This window comes from Pinus tabuliformis, chromosome 7 (genome assembly GCF_031772625.1).
Source record: "Pinus tabuliformis cultivar Carrire ecotype Pingquan chromosome 7, CPIR1, whole genome shotgun sequence".
Taxonomy (NCBI): Eukaryota; Viridiplantae; Streptophyta; class Pinopsida; order Pinales; family Pinaceae; genus Pinus; species Pinus tabuliformis.
In genome coordinates, this window is record NC_142293.1 from 143,924,474 (window position 1) to 143,943,233 (window position 18,760).

The window sequence follows — 18,760 nt, forward strand, 5'->3', positions numbered from 1 at the left end:
CACTCATATGGTGCATGTATAGTTGTTAGCATTTACATTTATGTTCTGTTTCAAGCACTGCCAAACATCATCATTGCTACAGTTGCTTGATTGTCTAATTTGGCATTAAAGCATCACTTGATCTAGTAATTTGCAGCAAAGTAGGGTAGGGTTGTACATAAATAAGTTTCCCAAAGTAGCATTTCAGTTTTCGGCATTTGTTTTAGTTTCCAAATGTACAGGTTGTAGTATGTGTGTTTCTTTTGTTGGGATAAGTTGTTTAGGTTTGCAGTTGTTTGTGATCATATTTCCCAATGGATGAGGCACTTGGTCTATAGTGTTCTTGACACCTCCAAGGAGCTGCCATCCCCAATAAGGCCAATGTTAGTTCCAGTCTTCGCAGCATGTCACCAGGGACCAAAGTGGGCTCTTACTATGTCTCGTTTTCAGAGATGTTTTGCACATGAGTTTTAGTGCAAAGCATATCCTAAGCATGTTCATCAGAAGCAGCTCAGAAATTTTTTTCCAATGGTATATCACACTCCCAAAACCGGCTCCCAGATCAGAAGATATGATTGAAATGAATGATCAATTCTTGGTTATGCATGTTTTGAGGTCATTCACTGCACACAGGGACAAGTTTACTAAAAAATCAGTTTTTGAAGTAATGGACATGAATTTTATAAAAGTGAAAGAGGTTTTTATCAATCACATATCAAATAACAAAAAACTCCTTCAGTTTATGCACAGGTGTTACTATGTAGGAGATATGTGGTGATATTCGAAGCCTACATTAAAACAAAACAAATTTTGCATTTGTTTTACTGTTTTAGTCATTGTAGTGCGGCACCATTTTACAACAAATGGAAAGTAGTTTTGAAAAACCCAGGGTTTTCAAACACGAGCCATATAATAAAAAAATCTTTCATTTTATTCCCAGGTGTCGTGAATTGGAATATTTGACTAGATCTTTACAACCTATTTTTACATATTTAAATATTTAGTGATTTCCTATTTAGAGATTATTTTGTGGCACAAAATCCGAGCAACTGAAAAACGAATTTCCAAAACTTGAGAGAATTTTTTTATCGAACATGACCTTATCTACAACAACATCTTTCAATTTTTTAATAGGTGATATGGTTCAAGAGATATGAGTTCATATTTGAGCCCTATTTTCAGAAATTTGGTCCAAATTTAATGTAACTTATTCTATCTTGTGAGAGATGGTTGGGCTCAACTCCCTTAGTACAACGATGAGCTAATTGTATATATTTGATGAATTTCAGAGTGTAATGGTTGGATTTTTGCAGCAGAGTGAGGCTGCCATTGGACTGTGTAAATCTTTCCTTGAATATTATTTTAATGAAGCTTTTTCTGCTATTTAAATCTAGGATTCATCACAGTGTTTAATGTGCAACATGTTTTTCTTATAAATTCATTTCCATGCTTTGTTTTTTCTGTTAATTTGGTTACAACATTCTCTAAGGGAAGTGTTAGGAATCAACCCATGCATGATGCTCCTTTCACAATGATTATGTTGTTTGATGTAGTAGTTATCTTTTCAGAATCCATCCTTTGTTAGATGCTTTGTTGAGTAACCCTATGCTTCTCTTTCTTATAAAGTTGCCACTATAGATCCATCCCTTGATTGATGCCTACAAGGAAACAGTATTTTCTCTCTTTTTCTATCATTATATCTTTAATCTGGCTATACATTGCACTTACTTTGCCCCAAGTTTGCTGGTAGAAACTAGCCCCAAATCCATAGCCCAATAGTCACTTCTCTTGTTGTTTTCAACCCATAATTTTCAACCAAATCCTTATTCTTCGTAAGTAGCCTAAGATTCAGTTATTGCAACCACGTTTTGTTGGCAAAGAGAGAGCCCTCTCTTTTCTAGTACGGCTAAATGCCAAATCAAAAGCTTGGTCTGTGGTTACCTCGAAATTGCCTCTTCTCAGCCTTGAGGTTAATTTTGAGTGCTAACAAATACCATGGCTCAAAATACCATGGACCAAATACCTCGGACCTAAAACTTAGTTTTCTAAGGTATACACACTTTTCCTTCTGTGAAAGTGCATGTGTATGTATACGCAACTTGTATACAGTGAACCTGCGTGTAGACACAACTTGGTCAAGGTGAACCTGCATATACCTCTCTTTCTTCATTCTTTGTAGTCTAATCTAGAATTTTTTGTTGTTGACATGTTGCACCATGATCTTCCATCTGAGTGAGTTGCCATCAGGGACAACACCTGTATCATAATGCCAACAATCTCTTACCATTTTAGCTTGATGTCCTTGTCTACAATCACCTTGGTGTCTTCATAGATTGATAGACCTGTAGCGACACACTCAACTGCTACTCTAGTTGCACTTCCTTCGGTGTCCTTTGATCCTTCTATCTTGGAGGCCATTGATCCTGAACTATTGAGAGGCAGACGAACACCTGCTGGATCTGTAGACATAGCGACATGCATGGCAACATATCTGTCTGCTAAAACCAAAGCAAACTTGAGGAATAACATGCAACATACCTAGGGATTGACTGACAAGGATTGCAAAATATTTCCTGGGAGGCTGGGAGATTGTGGTGTAGGTAAATCCTCTCTGCAAATAGAGACGATCCCTCTAGCCCAAGAGAGTGGGTCTAGCCAAAAAAAATACAATCTAATGTAATTTTCCTTATATTAGAATCAAATAAGAGGGCCTACCTCTTATAGCACTAATCCAAATGATGTTGATCTTGTTTCCTTGCTCCAGCTTCCTTTCATTCCTTTCATTCAAATACCTGAAACAAATATGCAAGAAACAACAACAAACATGATAGCATAAAATCAAATTCAATCTACTTAAAAGGTTAAGGAGTTTCAAGCTATCAAATGTAATATTACACACAATATAGAAAATAAACCATTAGTTGTATTGAAATAAACATCAAAGAGAAATACAACAGAAGCCTTGACATTAGAGATCTCCTTTTTGGTATCCAAGTCCTACTATAGGCCTTTTCAACACTCTTTTCCTCCTCTAGATTGACATGAAATGGCTTCCAAGCTCTAACTCTCTCTCCTCATGCTTTAGCTACCAAAGACTAGTCTTTTTTCATTTAAGACTAATCTTGTTCTATCAAAAGCTAAAGATTTCAGAATTTTGGAGTTGGTTTCTGTATATTGTAACCAAAAAGAGGTAAGAGGAAGTGGTTTATATAGGGAGATGAGGATAAGAATGAAATCCAGTCAAGGGCAGAAGAAGGTATTATCTTCTTGGGAAGGTCCACTTTTAAGGGGGAAAGAACCATATATGGACTTATTGACCCTTATCCAACCAAACGAACATCGAGGGCATTGCCACTAGAAGTTTCTAGACTTGAAACTCTGTTTCCTTTTATAAAAACTTTCTAGAAGTAGACTGGCATGGGTATTGGGCTAAAAGTAGCGCTAATCGGCGCAAGTCACAATGTAAACTTCCGCTGTCGACGTGGGTGAGACTTTGGGAAAGAGCATTGATCTTAAAAACTAGGTTTTAAGAAGGATTCTCTGGAAATGTTCTAAAGGGAGTGGGGTATTCTTTCTTCAAACTTCAAGGGATGCAAGAGCATAGGTTTCATGGTGAAAGTATAACACAGTAGTCATTACTAAGGTTCTCTAGGATCAAGAATAGGGAGTGACAAGAGAGTCACAATTTATTTTGTAACAGAGACTGGTTGCCAGAATTGCACAAAAGGTAGTCCGGGCTACTGGGAGGCTAGTTGGCTATTGGAATTGTGCAAAGCGCAATCCAGACTGGCCTACTCATTGCTGGAATTACCCAATGTGAAATTTTTGTTGGCAATGGTTGCAAGCCAAGTGACTTCATTGCATAATTTTCTAGGCCAGAAGTCACCATCCCTCATAATTACACAATGCAAGACTAGAGGATAGTCGTTGGGCATAAATGTGCATTTTATGAGAGGAAGGAAGAGCCTTCCCTCTTAGGATTGCGCATTGCTATCTTGGTGAGGCAGAGTCCAAGATAAGGTTGCACAGACCCACCAACGGGAAACTGAAATAAAATGTGAATGTGAATGCATGCAGATACTGAGTGTAAGCATGAGTGAATGATCATGAATGCAAATAGTGAATGAAAGATTCAGAAAACGGAACAACATGCATGTGTGTGAAGTGAGTCGCCGAATTGGCAACCCTTCATGTAAAATAGTGTCATGCATGCGACAATAGTGAGATGCTAACGTAAAATGAAATGATGCTAGTACAAGATAATATGCATGCAAATGATAGAAACTATTCACATAAATCAAGAAAACAACACTCACATAAGCCAAAACACAAAAAGAAACATAAATTTTGCAAAAGACAAGTTAAGAGGACTTACCCATAAATAGCTGAGCTAGATGTGTCGAAGACTCTTGGATGTGTTGTGGGATGTCTGTTATATCACCATTTACCACTCTTGGTATATCTAATGCTCTGATTATGGCCTAGGGCAACCCTTCCTTCTAGACTTGGTCCAAAATGTAAAAAACAATGTTTTATTCCCTATACGCTACTTCTCCTCGTGATAAAAGAATGTACACGTGGGTCATCATATACCCAACCTACCTACATGTGTTAAAACACTTAAAAATAATAAATTTACTTAATTTCAGGCGGAGTTCACAGGTTTTAATTGTTACTCACCTCCTATAGCCCATGGCCCAACTGTTTCCCAACTGAAAAAATAATTTGGAGAAGTATAAATAAACCTCCATGGGAATGCCTTAAGGGAGAAGATATGAGATGTTGATACTATATTGAGATTATCCCTGATTGAGTCTGATGAGATCTCTATGCCTCCTACACTCCCCAAAGCTTTAGGAAACCCTTGTTTCCTTGTTGGAGATATCCTTCGTCTTTCTTGAGATATCCTTGTGTATGATGATTGTTATCGGGAAAGGTAGTGTCTATTCAGAGCTGCTAGTCCCACTAAGATGGGTAGATATCTTAGAAAAAAACAAACTAAAGTCACCTGTGTTTTCCTTTACGAAAGATAAATGAGAAAGAAGCAGAGAGTACCAACCTCAGTCTTTCGTTTGGCTCCTTGCTTGTTTCCTTTCCCCTTTGATAGAATCTCACTACTCCTTCCTTACTTGTCCCGCTTCAAAGAGCACCTGTAGAGTCAAAGCATCATAATACCATTGAAGCATAGAGATCTATCACTGTAAACAATATAGGATCAGATATATATTGACCATACAAATGCATATATCAACACAATATTCATAGATACACAGGAATATGGAGGAAAACTCAAATAGCTTTATTGATAGAAGTAGTAGGAGAGAGAATTACAACCACTTTGTCTAACCCAGCGCCATCCTCCCAGCATGAAAGCCCTCTTCACCTCATACAAAGCAAGATCACCCAACAATGACTTCAAAGAGAAACCAACAACACTTCCTTTCAAATTACAAAATTTTAGCCTTTGGATCTCTGGGATGAGGGATCCATATATAGATGTTTGCAGGGGGGTGAGTCAGCTTCTGGGATTTTGATTAGTGTCATCTCTCTGATAGTTCTTGGTTCCACTTGGAGATTTCATGATCTCTTACTCATCCTTGGGTGAATTCACAGAGGCAAGTGTCAAATGAGCAACTTCTAGAAGATTCTCAAGGTCTCCACCTAGCAAACTACTTGTGCCATTTGTCTTCTCTCGCTCATCGCACCCTACAGAAGGGCTTTCCAGTATGCATTGCACTTTTTGCATGCGGTAGGTGAGATGCATCGCACCCTTAGCACTGGGCAGTCTCTATGGTCCTGTTTGACCAATTCTGAGTAGTTTTTCATGGAGAACTTTTGGGAGATGATGTAATCATCTGACCTTGATCCTTTAGGGTATGAAACAACACTTTTAGGGGATTAGAAGCCCTTGGTTTATGGACATATATGATTGGGGTTGCAGTGCCCAAATATGTCTATAACAGTTGCCCCCTAAAGCATGAGGTCATAAATCTTTTTGATGTCGGGTGAAATTCTTTATAATGAGGATCCGAGGTTTTTCAAACTGGAAGGTGACCTGTAATAAGATACAGTACATTACATTATCTTGATAATATTTTCATGATCTAGCTGAGGCGAGCATTCCCATGCTCAGCCTGATAAATTCATTTTCATGTACATAGGACAGACAACCGTCTGTGTGGAGACTGATGATTCTGGTAGAGCCATCATCCCTTAGCTTGGATGATTATTGTCGAGCCGTAAAAAGGGTCCTTTTCACCTCTAATTACCTCACGTTAACTTGTCAATCCAGGAATGATTTTTTATCTCAAAGAGTGTACTTAGTTTGAGGCTGTCATTTGTTAGAGTAATGCTAGTAGTATAGTGCTCAAGGAAATACAAGAGTAAACGGATGCTTGAAAGAAAATCTACTTACAGCAAAATACTTTAAAACCTAAATCATGCACTTGGAAAACTAAGAAATTTATCAGTCAAGGGTTCAATAGCAATAAATCATCCCTTTGGAAACTAATGTAAATAAAGGTAATCAAGGAACAGATCATCAATCTAGGGACTAGACAACAAATGCCAACACCCACTATAGTTTCAGATCGTTCTACACACCAAAGCAACAATAACGCAAATAACAAGAAATGGAACAACAATTAAGAAATGGAACAGCAACTAGAAAATGTAACAGCAACTAAGTCTGATGAACAACAACACCTTAATCTACAGGAACAAGTGCAGTAATCGTATCCTACAGAAATCAGATGACAACCTTTACTGAAAGGGTAAATCGGACAGCAAATAGAAATGGAACGACAACCAATTATCAATGGAATATAGAACAACGCTTAGCACCAATGATGAATATACAGTACCGAAATAAATAACTCACACAACATACAAAGATATTAAGAGAAACAGTAATCTGAGTCTGATACCACAAATATTGATCTCAGTTAGAAAGGATAATGATCGCAATTCATAATGGAACAACAATGTCAATTGAACAACAATCGTATGAAGTATAAACCATAGATGAATACAGTAATACCAACTTAAGAATATTACAGCTCGATTACTCCGCAATTGAACATCAATAACATTCTGTAAAGAACAATAATGTTACATTAATGACTTAAAGGAGCAGAAATACGTTATAAGGTCAGAACGCAAAATACGACTTTCCTGTTGCAGAGAATGATATTGTAAATATAACAGAGCTATGATATAAAATAACAAAACACAACAGATTACCGATCAAAGCTTATAATGCAAACCACACACGAACTAAAGGTAATGGTACAGGAGCAAGTGTTCCACCAGGGCCAGACCCTTAGCCTCCAGGGACACACTGCTTGAGATTATTCCAGAATCACAGATGGAACAACAACGAAATTTATATTAAAGAATTAAAACAGAGTTACAGTGGATCACCTCTCGACAAGAGTTGATGATCAAAGTTTCAAATACAGAGTAAAGTTACATAAAAATTAACAGTATCCCCCAGGCTAGTAGTGCTACCCCTACTTATAACAACTGAAGTGGAGATATCAAAGATGCGAAAATAGTTAAAGTAGCGATCCCTCAGGATCAAAGGATCCTCAGGGATTCGTCAAGCTGTTAATCCTCAGTTATCCAGTCGTTTTCTTGCATTGAGTCGATATCTCCTTTTCCTTTCCTTGGTTGAGATGTTTTAATTTAGATCGTCTTGTTTGCATATGGTTCTCCGTCAAAGGGACAACGATTAGCTTGGCCCTATCTTTTTCTTTGGAGCGGAAATCCTTAGTTTTTCCCTTTTCCTGCATAAGAAATGGTCATTATTAGTGTTTTCAGGTTGCATATAAATCTTATAGATTTGTCATGATTTCCCATTATCTACCTAGTTCATGATGCGAAGATGTTATGAGTTCTAAACAAAAGATGATAAAATAATCAATAAAAACATACCTTCTTCAGTACTCCGCACACCCCCCTGCTTACCCTTTTTCATGCCCTCATGAAAACATTGTAGTTGACATGTAAGGCAGTGAGAGAGTAGGCTGGAGATGGGATCTCATGTGGTGGTCTACAGCCATGATGCCTAACTAGGTGTTTACAAATATGGCCTGTCTAACCCTCAGGCATTTCATAAAGGGCTTGGTATCTAGGTGCAAGGTGCCAAATAATCGGACTCCGAAACCTATATCGTAACCAAGATGGCCCTGCCCTAAAGATAATTTTGCCATAGAGGTTCAAACAATTAGCGGCTAACTTAAGTTCTCGTAATTAAATGGTTCTCTGAGTTGGATGTTCGGATTAGAGGTCTGATATCGAAATTTAGTAGCTGCAATGGCAAGGTCCTTAATGGTAAAGAAGTATTTTATCCCTTGCCGATTGATTGTTGTATGAATGGGTCCTAATGCGTCAATCATGCCCGGAGTCCTCATGAGGCTCCTGTGTTTGTTCCATAACTGTAATGGATCTCTAGGCTCAGCTCTTACCCATAAGTCTAATCCGTTTTCTTGTCTTTGGAAGGCATTATAGGCTTTAAGCCATTTGATTTGATTAACTCCAAATGAAATAAATGCCTGCAGTTGGATATCCCCAACGAAAGGGTTGGGGTTCTGCTCTGTCTCTTGATCTAACACAAGGTTATGTAGATAGAATTCACACAATAGTCTTTGAACCTTTACTCCACAATAGTATTGATTTGTATAGGGGCTCCTACTTTGACGGCCTTAATTTTCAATTGCAAATATCGTTCCATTAAAAACAAGGCATAATTCTTGGCAGGGGTTCTACATGCTAGGACGTCAGTGTATAAAGAGAATAAGGTATCCATCTGTCTGATAACTACATCTAATCTATGAGTTACCTTTGCGACTTTTTCTTGTTCTTTTTTCCATCCTTCAAAGGCCTGGCTTTCGGATAAATTGACATTCCTTAGCTGTTGTTGTAATTCTTCATACTTTTCTCGAGAAACTGTTTGTTCTGTGAGTTTTTCTACTGCTTTTTGAGCTTGCATCAAACCCTATCGTAGGGTTATTGTCCTCGGATTGCTATCCCATACAGTGGTGGCTAGTGGAAGATTTACTTGAATCTTCCTATTGCGTCGCCTTGTGTTTATAGTTTGTATCTCTTCAGAGGATTGTGCCTCTATCTGAACTTCCTTGTCACAGGCCGGTATATCATCTGTTTTCACTTCAACATGGGCAACAGTGGAATGTTTTTCCTTTTTCTTTTGAATAGCAGCCTGTACTTTAACAGGGTTTTGAACGGCAGACTGTTCTTCAACAACGGTTTGAACAACAGACTGTTCTTCGACCGGGTTTTGAACAATAGGCTGAACAGGGGTCCTTTGAACCTTTTCCTTGGGGGGTTTCACCGGAGTGGCTACATGTCTTCCCCTTGAAGTTCTTTTTGCTCTCTTTCTCATTCTCAAAACCCTGATTTGTTGTCGAAGTCGAGCTATCACATTTAGCAATCTTTGTTGTTCCTTTCGTAATTGTTTAATTTCTTTTATTTCCTTAGAAGGAAAAACTATTTGTTTACTCGGTCCTAGACTATTATCTTGACCAATTCCCTAGTTTTCCTCTTGGGGTGCTCCTTCGTTGTTTTGTTCAGGTTGCTCAGGAGTAGAAACCCTAGTTGGCTCTGTTACTTCCTAGGTAACTTCCTTGTCCACCCCTTCTTCTTCATGCAATTCTTCCGGTGTAGTCTGGCTGGGAGCGGATTGTTCCCCTTCTATATCTTCATAATTCTCTTCTCTTGTCATACTTACATCATGAACAAAACGATTCTCTTCATTTTCTTCCTTGTCGCACAATTCCTCGAGTGCATTTTTATCCTGAGCAGAATACTCTTTTGGTTCTTCCTCAATCTGGAGGCCTAACGGGTTGAGGGGATGGCCATATTCGCCCATCTTGGCCAGAATTTTGGCCAATTCGTCCTCTTGCAATGGACTCTCCTCGCATTGTTCTGCCTCCACCTCCACCTGCTTAGGTTGTTCGGTCTCTTCCTCTATTTCTCCTTCCTCATTTCCTTCCACTTCTTTCTCATTCTCTTCTCCTTCCAATTGCGGGGGTTGCTCATCCCCTGAGTCATCTATCTCCACAGGCTGGCTGGTACTCCCTTGGGGATTTTCCAACCTCCCTCTAATCCGTGCCAATCTAACTGATTTTCTCTGTTTTGATGGTTTATTTGGTGTACTGGCAGTATGTTTGCATTTTGGGGCTGGTGGAGTTGGCACCCCATCTATTGTAGCAATTAGCTCCTCCCAGCTACTCTGTTGCTGAGCAAGACTATGGCTAACTATCAGCCGTATCAGTCCATGGTGACTTACTACCGATTCCACATGTTGTGACTTTTTCATGCTTCGGGCAACATCATGAAGTAATGAATTTAAAAATGCAGGTAGGTTCACAGAGAATTTCTCTTTTAATACAGCTAAGAGTTTAAGGTGTCGTGGTCTTACCACGTCTTTTCTGCCTTCACAGGTGATGTAGCTTTGGATGATCCTCGCCAATTCTACCCATGGCTCTCCTAATGCTGCTGGCAGGACTCCCTTTCCTTGGACTGTCAGGTTCTGGCCTTCATCCCGGAAGATCTTCATGATGTTTTGCAGTCTCTCCTTCTTTAGATTCCACACAGGTCCAGTGGCTGGCAGTCCCGAGACCTCTGCAATTACATCATTAGTAACTACTATGTGTTTTCCGCTTACTATGGAGTGTTATTCTTGCAAGTTCTGCAAGAATTATATTGCCATAGTCTCGTTGGATTCCTGTAAATGATTAAGATAGACTAACCATCTTTCCCTTGCCAGGATTTCCTGTGCAGCATCAGAAACTGTCAATACCTGTGCTTCTCTTTGAATTGACCTTCCTCCCATGCTTTAGCTCACTGTAAAAACATAGAAACGGCAATGGAATAGCAAGTTGTTCAAACTATTAGAGACACAGAGAAAATAGCGAAATTGCAAGGTTTGTTCAAATATTACTAATTGTTGCAGACTATGATACAAAAATATCTTAGGAACGACAAGGCATGCAAATTGAAAAATGAGATACTGTTAAGCCTTGCTATTCCCGAGTAAGAATTTGCTGAATAATAGGCAAATTTGTCGAATAATATCTTGACACGTATGTCAGCAAATTATGAAGTCAGCCCCCCCCCGCAATGTGATAGGCCATCCTTGGCCGTCAAATGAAGGAGCGTCAGGCCAATCTGTTCTGGTACAGGGTCATAAAGGAACAGCGTATGCCAAGATTCCATGTTTATAAATGGAGTAGGTTACCAAAATCGAGGTGTATAATAGGATCACTTAATAAATAAGAAAGTGCGGTTACATGATGCAAGGCTAGGAGGATAGGACAACTGACGTGCACAATGAGTGTAATGCGATCATTGTCTACTCTTTCCATCATGATTGTTTATGATGGCTTTTCATGTTTTAATGGTTCGGGGAAGTGATATGCATAATCTTATTTGATAGTTTACAAAGGTATAGGATAGAGAAGAGTATTAATGATTACTATTGGTGTATAAGAAATGTGACTTCAATACCATTAACAGAGCTCTGCTGTCGACAGGTGTCCATAACCTTGGTAGAGTTGTTTGTTTTACCCATGGAACCATGATCCTTTGTGTATTCCTAGGAAAAATTGTTCAGCGTCAAAATGGAGGTCATTATGCTGGCTTGGTAACCAGTTAAATCATAATGCCATTCAGCAAGAAGGAGTGAAAGGTGGGCAAGCCGGCTCGTGATGAGACCTCCTGTTCCAAGGACTCTTTATTTTTTTGTGATGTGCCTCTTGGACCATATCCCTGGTGTGGTGGCCATAGTGGGAATGCCACTTCACTTTCTTCCTTATGATCATGGTAGGCTAGCTCTTGATGAGACCCCCTATCCTGCATTTGACAATTCAAAACATTCTTCTTTTTTCTTTTTTATAAAATGCTTTCTTATTTATACATAAAGGGTGGTTTAGCCCTCCTTAAGAGTAGGAATGGTGGAAGAAGTCTTAACATCTCAATAGAAAAATATAAGCCCTTTGTTCGTATTCCTTAATAATGATCCAAGAAGATTATGGGAATTTAAAAAGAACCAACATGATAAAGATGATCAATCATGTCAGTATTAGCAGGGTAATGATAGCAAAAGTGGTGAATAATTGTGTCCTTCCTTCATTCCTCTTCATCAATTCATAGAATTTTCTTGTAAAAGTGGCGATTTTATGTATTTTGCAGAAATCACAGGTGTTGTTCCTTTGGAAAAGGAACAACAAAAAAGTCAAATGTTGTTCCTTTGGAAAAGGAACAACAAAAATCAAAAGTGTTGTTCCTTTAGAAAAGGAACAACAGAAATCAAAAGTGTTGTTCCTTTAGAAAAGGAACAATAGAACACTCAAATGTCGTTCCTTTGGAAAATGAACAACAAAAATCAAAAGTGTTGTTCCTTTGAAAAAGGAACAACAGAACACTCAAATGCCATTCCTTTAGAAAAGGAACAGCAAAATGAAAATGAAAAAGGAATGGTGGAAACAAAAGGTGTTGTTCTTTTGAAAAAGGAACAGAAACAATGACAAAAGTGTACACAAATGTTGTCCCTTCAAAAAAGGAACGACAAAATGACAATGTTGTTTCTTCTGAAAAGGAGCAACAGAAAAAAACTGCAAATACAAAAATATATACAAAACTGATTCAACAAAACAAAGAAATTATGTACAAAGTATAAAAACAGGTGAATCACTTAACAAATCATAGGTGAGGAAGATTTCTCTTCCTCCTGTAGAATTTTCATATCAGAGTCCTCGCGTAGTTGTTGATAGAAGGATTCTCGAGTAAGTGGTTTGCGGTATAATCGAACTCGATGGCCATTTACTTTAAAGGTATGTCCAGATCCGTCAATAGTGACTAGAGTTAGGGTGCCATTATCATGTACCTTCTAGATTTCATATGGCCCTAGCCAGCGAGTCTAAAGTTTCCCGGGAAAATCCTGAAACCTGGAATCGTATAAGAGCGCCCAATCTCCTTCGCGGAAGACTTTGTTTTTAATAAGAGCGTCATGCCATTTAGCTCGTTGTTGTTGGATTAATGCAGTATGTTGAAGGGCAGAGAGCCTAATTTCATCTAGCTCATTGATCTGCTGTAATCTATTAATCTATGCCTCGTTTAGATCTAGGCCTACTTCTTGTGTTGTTCGCAGCGTTTGGATTTCAAACTCTATGGGGAAAATAGGTTGCTTTCCAAACACCAATTGGTATGGTGAATAGCCAGTAGTGCTTCTCCACATTGTTCTGTAGGCCCACAAGGCTTCTGGTAGTCTTGTAGCCCAATTGCGTCTATGTGACGAAATGGTTTTTGTCAAGATTGCTTCTATTATTTTGTTGCTGCTTTCTACTTGACCATTTGCTTGTGGGTGGTATGGAGTAGTAATTTTATGCTGGATATGATAGTTCTTAAGTGTTGCAGCAATCTTGTTACCAGCAAACTGTGGTCCACCGTCTGTAATTATGTCCCTTGGAAGCCCATATCGCACAAATATATGAAACAGGAACTGTATGTCAGAATCATTTGTAGCTCTCGCTAATGCTTCTGCTTCAACCCATTTGGTGACATATTCTGTTGCCACCATAATATATGCTTTTTGATTCGAGGATGGGTTAATTGGACCAAAAAAATCAAGTGCCCATCGCTTGAATGGTTCAATAACCAATTGTGGGTTCAAGGGCATTTCTTCGGCTTGACAAGGGCGTCTTGCTCTTTGACAACTGTCACAAGATTGAATGAACTTCTTTACATCTTTGAAGATCGTAGGCCAATAATACCCTATTTGTAGCACCTTATGTCCAGTTCTCTTATCGGAAAAGTGTCCGCCACATGGTCCGTCGTGACAAGCTTTCAAAATATCAAAAATTTCATCCTCCCGGACACATCTCCTGATGTGCATATCTGCTCCTGTATGGAACAGGTAGTCCCCAATCCAAGAAAATCAAGCACTTCACTGGACAATCTATTTTCATTCATTGGGGGTCAGATGTTTTGGTAATTTACCTACTGCTAAGTAATTCACAACATCAACATAGCAGGGTGTTTTAACAGTAATAGCAAAGAAATTCTCATCGGGAAATTGATCTTCGACTGCTGCTACATCCACTGGTTTTGGCATTTGCGAGAGAAAGTCAACTACAGGATTTCCTTTTCCGAGTCTGTCCTTGATTGTAATATCAAATTCCTGCAATAAAATCAGCCATATAGTTATTCTACCATTTGTGATTGGTTTATTCGCTAAATATTTTATGGCAGAGTGATCTGTGTACAAAATAACAGGATATCCAGTAATGTAATGCCTGAACTTATTGACAACATGTATTACAGCTAGAAATTCTTTTTCAGTAATAGTATAATTCAATTCAGCAGGGGATAAATTCTTGCTAATATAATAAATTGCATATGGGTTTTTATCTTCTTCCTGCCCAAGGACTGCTCCAATGGCTGTATCTGAGGCATCTGATGAAATTTGGAATGGCAGGTCCCAATTTGGTCCTCGAAGGACTGGAGTTGTGGACACAAGCTTCTTCAGATCCTAAAAAGCACGGTCACATTTTTCTGTCCAAAGAAAGTCAACATTACCTGTAAGTGCATATAGAGGTGCAGAAATATGTGAAAAATGTTCTATAAGCCTTCTATAATAACCAGAGAATCCAAGAAAACTGCATACCTTTGTTTGAGTAGTAGGAGTGGGAATTAGCAAAATTATTTGAATTTTGGCGGGGTCTACTTGTATGCCAGCTACTGAGATATAATGGCCTAGAATGAGTCCTTTAGTCATCATCATATAACATTTTTCATGGCTTAAGCAAAGCCTGGTGGCAATGTAGCGCTGCAAGACTTTTTCCAGTCTGTCCAATGCTGGGTCAAAATCATCTCTGTATGGTCTAAAATCATCCATGTAGACTTCGAGCCCCTCATTTATTAGGTCTGAAAGAATGCTGAGGATAACTCTTTGAAATGTGGTAGGAGCATTGCATAAGCCAAAGGGTAGAACTCTGTAGGCAAATGTTCTCCAGGGACAAGTAAAAGTGGTTTTGTCTTGGTCTTCAGGGGCAATCTGAATCTGATTGTATCCACTAAAGCCATCTAAGAAAGAAAAGAATTTCTTTCCTACTAGAGTGTCTAATACTTGATCAATGAATGGAAGGGGAAAGTGGTCTTTTTGTGTTGCTTTGTTTAATTCTCTATAGTCTACACAAATCGTCCACTTTCCATTCTTATTTGGTATCACAACAAGTGGAAAGACCCATTTACTATCGGAGATAGGGTAGATGAAGTTAACATCTAAAATTTTTTGAAGTTCAGCTTTTACAATGTCTTTTAGATGGGGACTAAGTCTCCTTTGTGGTTGGCGAACAGGTCTTGCATCCTTTTTTATGTAAATGTGGTGTGTACATAACTGGGGATCAATTCCTTTCATATCAGGGTAGTCCCATGCAAATGCTTCTTTATGTTTCCTCAATAATTGGATGAGCTTCTTTTCTTGTTCAGAAGTCAGGTTGGCATTAATGTTTAAAGTCTTCCTTGGCTCAATTTCCACAATCTTGCTATTTGAAACAGAGGTATTCGGTATTGTTTGATCATGCGTATATTTAAGAAGATCCTCTTCTAATTCATTATCAAATGCTGCTTCTATCATGTGACATTGTATGTGGGATCTGGGTTCAGCTTGACTAATGAAATCATTAATGACATAATCTTCTGTTTGGTCTTTGAAATCGAGGGCCTCTTGTATGGTTAATAGATATCTGATATTTTCGGTGAGGTATGATACAGGATGCTTGTTAGTTTTTATTATTATGACACTTGGCTGCGCTGGGGGGTATAAAGTGAGATTCTTAATATTTGTCCCCCTAGTAATGGTCATATTACCTTGTCAGTAGCCAATATAAGCATCGGCAGTTGCGAGCCCAAATCTGCCTAAGATCAATGGATGTCCATCAAATCGTTTTTTGGGGTTTATTATCAGAAAATCGGCCAAATACTCCCAGGAATCAAAAAATACCATGACATCCTGTAGTGTTCCCTCTGGCCTAATTACATATCGATCAGCCAGTTCTAATAAAGTGGAGGTCAGTTCTACTGATGTAATGCCCAGTTTTTGGCAAGTCATGGTTGTTAGGATGTTAATTGCATCTCCTAGATCAACTAAGGCATTTGAGAAGGTTTGACCATAGATTTGTATGGTTACTATTGGATTTCCTGGGTCTTCGTATTTAATGGGTGTTTCTTTTCCTGATAATAAGTCAGATAAAGTGCCAACTACTTGGACTTTTGGGTTATTTGTTATTGTCCTCCTTGGTTTCTTTATACATAGCTCTTTGATAGTCTTTGCATATATCGGGATGTCTTGAATGGCTTGGAGGAGCGGGATTTTTATGTACAGGTTTCGTAATTCTCCCAGAATGTCAAAATCAGGATATTGTATAGGTCAAGGTATAATTAAGCGTTCTGGGAATGGAGGAGAGGATGTGGTTGCTGGATCATGAATTTTTTGTCTGGCCACGTCCCCTTCTTGTAATGGTTGTTCTACAGGCAACTGATTTTCAACTTGAACTGTTTTATCTCCCTCTATTTCAATGATACGCCCAGATATTAATTGAAGGTCATTACACTCCCTTAGATTGGTTCCTATCTTTGGTGTTTCGATTATTTGAATGGACTGGACCGGTCTGTTATTCGGATTGGGGTTGGGTTGGGCTGGGAGTTATGGCCTTAAATTAGACTGGGGGTTTTGTTGCAGGGCTGGTAGTGTAGGTTGAGGGAGAAGGATAGTTCCTACTGGCTGATTCATCGGTCTTTGCCAGTTTGTCTGCTAGGTTTGGCTCTGTGAAGTAGGACGGGTCCATTGCGGTGAATAAACATTGTTTTGCCAATATGGTGGGGTATAAGGAAAATTTGTCCAATTGGGTTGGCTTGCTTGATTCGGCCATGTAGATGATGAAGGGAATGATTGCTATGACAAATTTGCGAAGGGAGGTTGATTTTGCCACATTGAATTATATTGTTGAGCATGATATTGCGGAGGCTGGAAAGAAGAAGTTGGGTCTGAAAACATACTTGTTTTTCGTGGCTGCCATTGACGGCGCTGATTAAGTAGATACACCGATTCTGGCTCTTCTTCTGCTTCCTTGTATACTGCTTTCAACCCAGGAAGTGAGAGGTATCTTTCTGTGGAGTGGTCTTTTGTACAAATGGCGCAAACTTGAACTGCATCTAATGGACGCTCCTTGTGGCTGTGTTTCTTTCTGCATCTAGAACAGAAGATTGCCAAATTCTGTTATGCTTCTGCTTGCTTTTGTTTGGCCTGCATAATATCAAGTTGTGTTGTCAGTGTCCCCAATATGTCAGTTTTAAAATTTTCCACTAAATTTCCAATTTCTTCACGAGTTACTCCTTCTACCGAGATTCTATTATCTCTTACAAATCGATCATGTTCTGCTATTTTTAGCCTTGTGCTGCCTCTCGAGCTCCTGATACATAAATCAATAATGTAAGCAAAATTTTCTTTATAAATATCTCCTTTTCCCATAATGTTTAATGTCTCAATCCATTGTTCCTTCATTCCCCTAATTAATGCTATTTTTAATACATTATCAGGTAAGGGTAATGATGCATAAGGAGATCTTTGAAGATTATACTGAAATCGTTCAACATACTCTTCTAATGTTTCATTTGGTTTAGCTACCATTTGAAATATTTCATCTTTTAACTCTCGAGACCTGCAATAGTCCTGATACTTTTTTAGAAAAGACTCTTTCATTTGGTCCCAATTATTTATAACACCACCACCTAATCCCATAAACCATCTTAAAGCAGCTCCTTTTAATGTAGAGGGAAATAATTTCAGTTTCTGGGGATCAGTGCTATAGTCATATCCTCTACACAGCACATCGAATTCAAATAGGAATGCATCCGGATCTTCTGATCTAAGGCCATGGAATGTAGGGATATGTTGGAGGGGAATTGCTTTCATAGGTGCATTGGCTGCAGTATCCACAATGGGGTATTGCAGTGTAGAGGTTTGGGTGTTAGGCTGATTCTGGGCCATTTGGTCAAATATATGCCAATAGCCTTCTGGGATATCTAGGAGGGTATTCCTAGGTTGTCGAGGGGGAATGGCTCTAATGGGAATGGCCTTGATAGCACTTCCTTTATCTGGGATGATGAGAGTGCCTAATTTATGAGGGGATTCAGATTCTTGGATTTCGTTATAAATGATATTTGCAGCACTTCCCTTATCTGGGCTTCTTAATGGCTGAATTACCCTAAGAGGAGATTTTGGTTCTTCAACTTCTCTTGTTTCTCCTCTTTCTTCACAGAGATTGCTAAGGTTCCCTCCTGCAATGGTTTTAGGCTAGAATTTTCAATTTCTTGAAAATATTGCTCTTCGGTTTGACTATGCACCTCAGCAAAGGCTACAGATGGTGATCTTTTGGCCTGAAGGGAACTAGTAGGCTATCTAGAAGTAATTTTTCTAGGTCCTACTGAAGGCCGAGATTCTGCTTTCTTAAGGATTTTGTCTATAAAGGTCGATCAACCAAGGGTCACTGGCCCCTTAGCTTTATCAGGCTTGGGTAGAGGTTTGGGATTCTTTTCTGGCTTTTTCTTCTTAGTCATGCACACAAGTCAACTGCTAGATTTTACCCAAACAAAACAACAACAAGTCTGTAGGAAAGCGGGCAAGGGAGCAGGGCTATTACATACTCCACACGTAGGTTCTTACCTTCCATTTTTAAAACCCAGCTCTTTCCTAACAGGT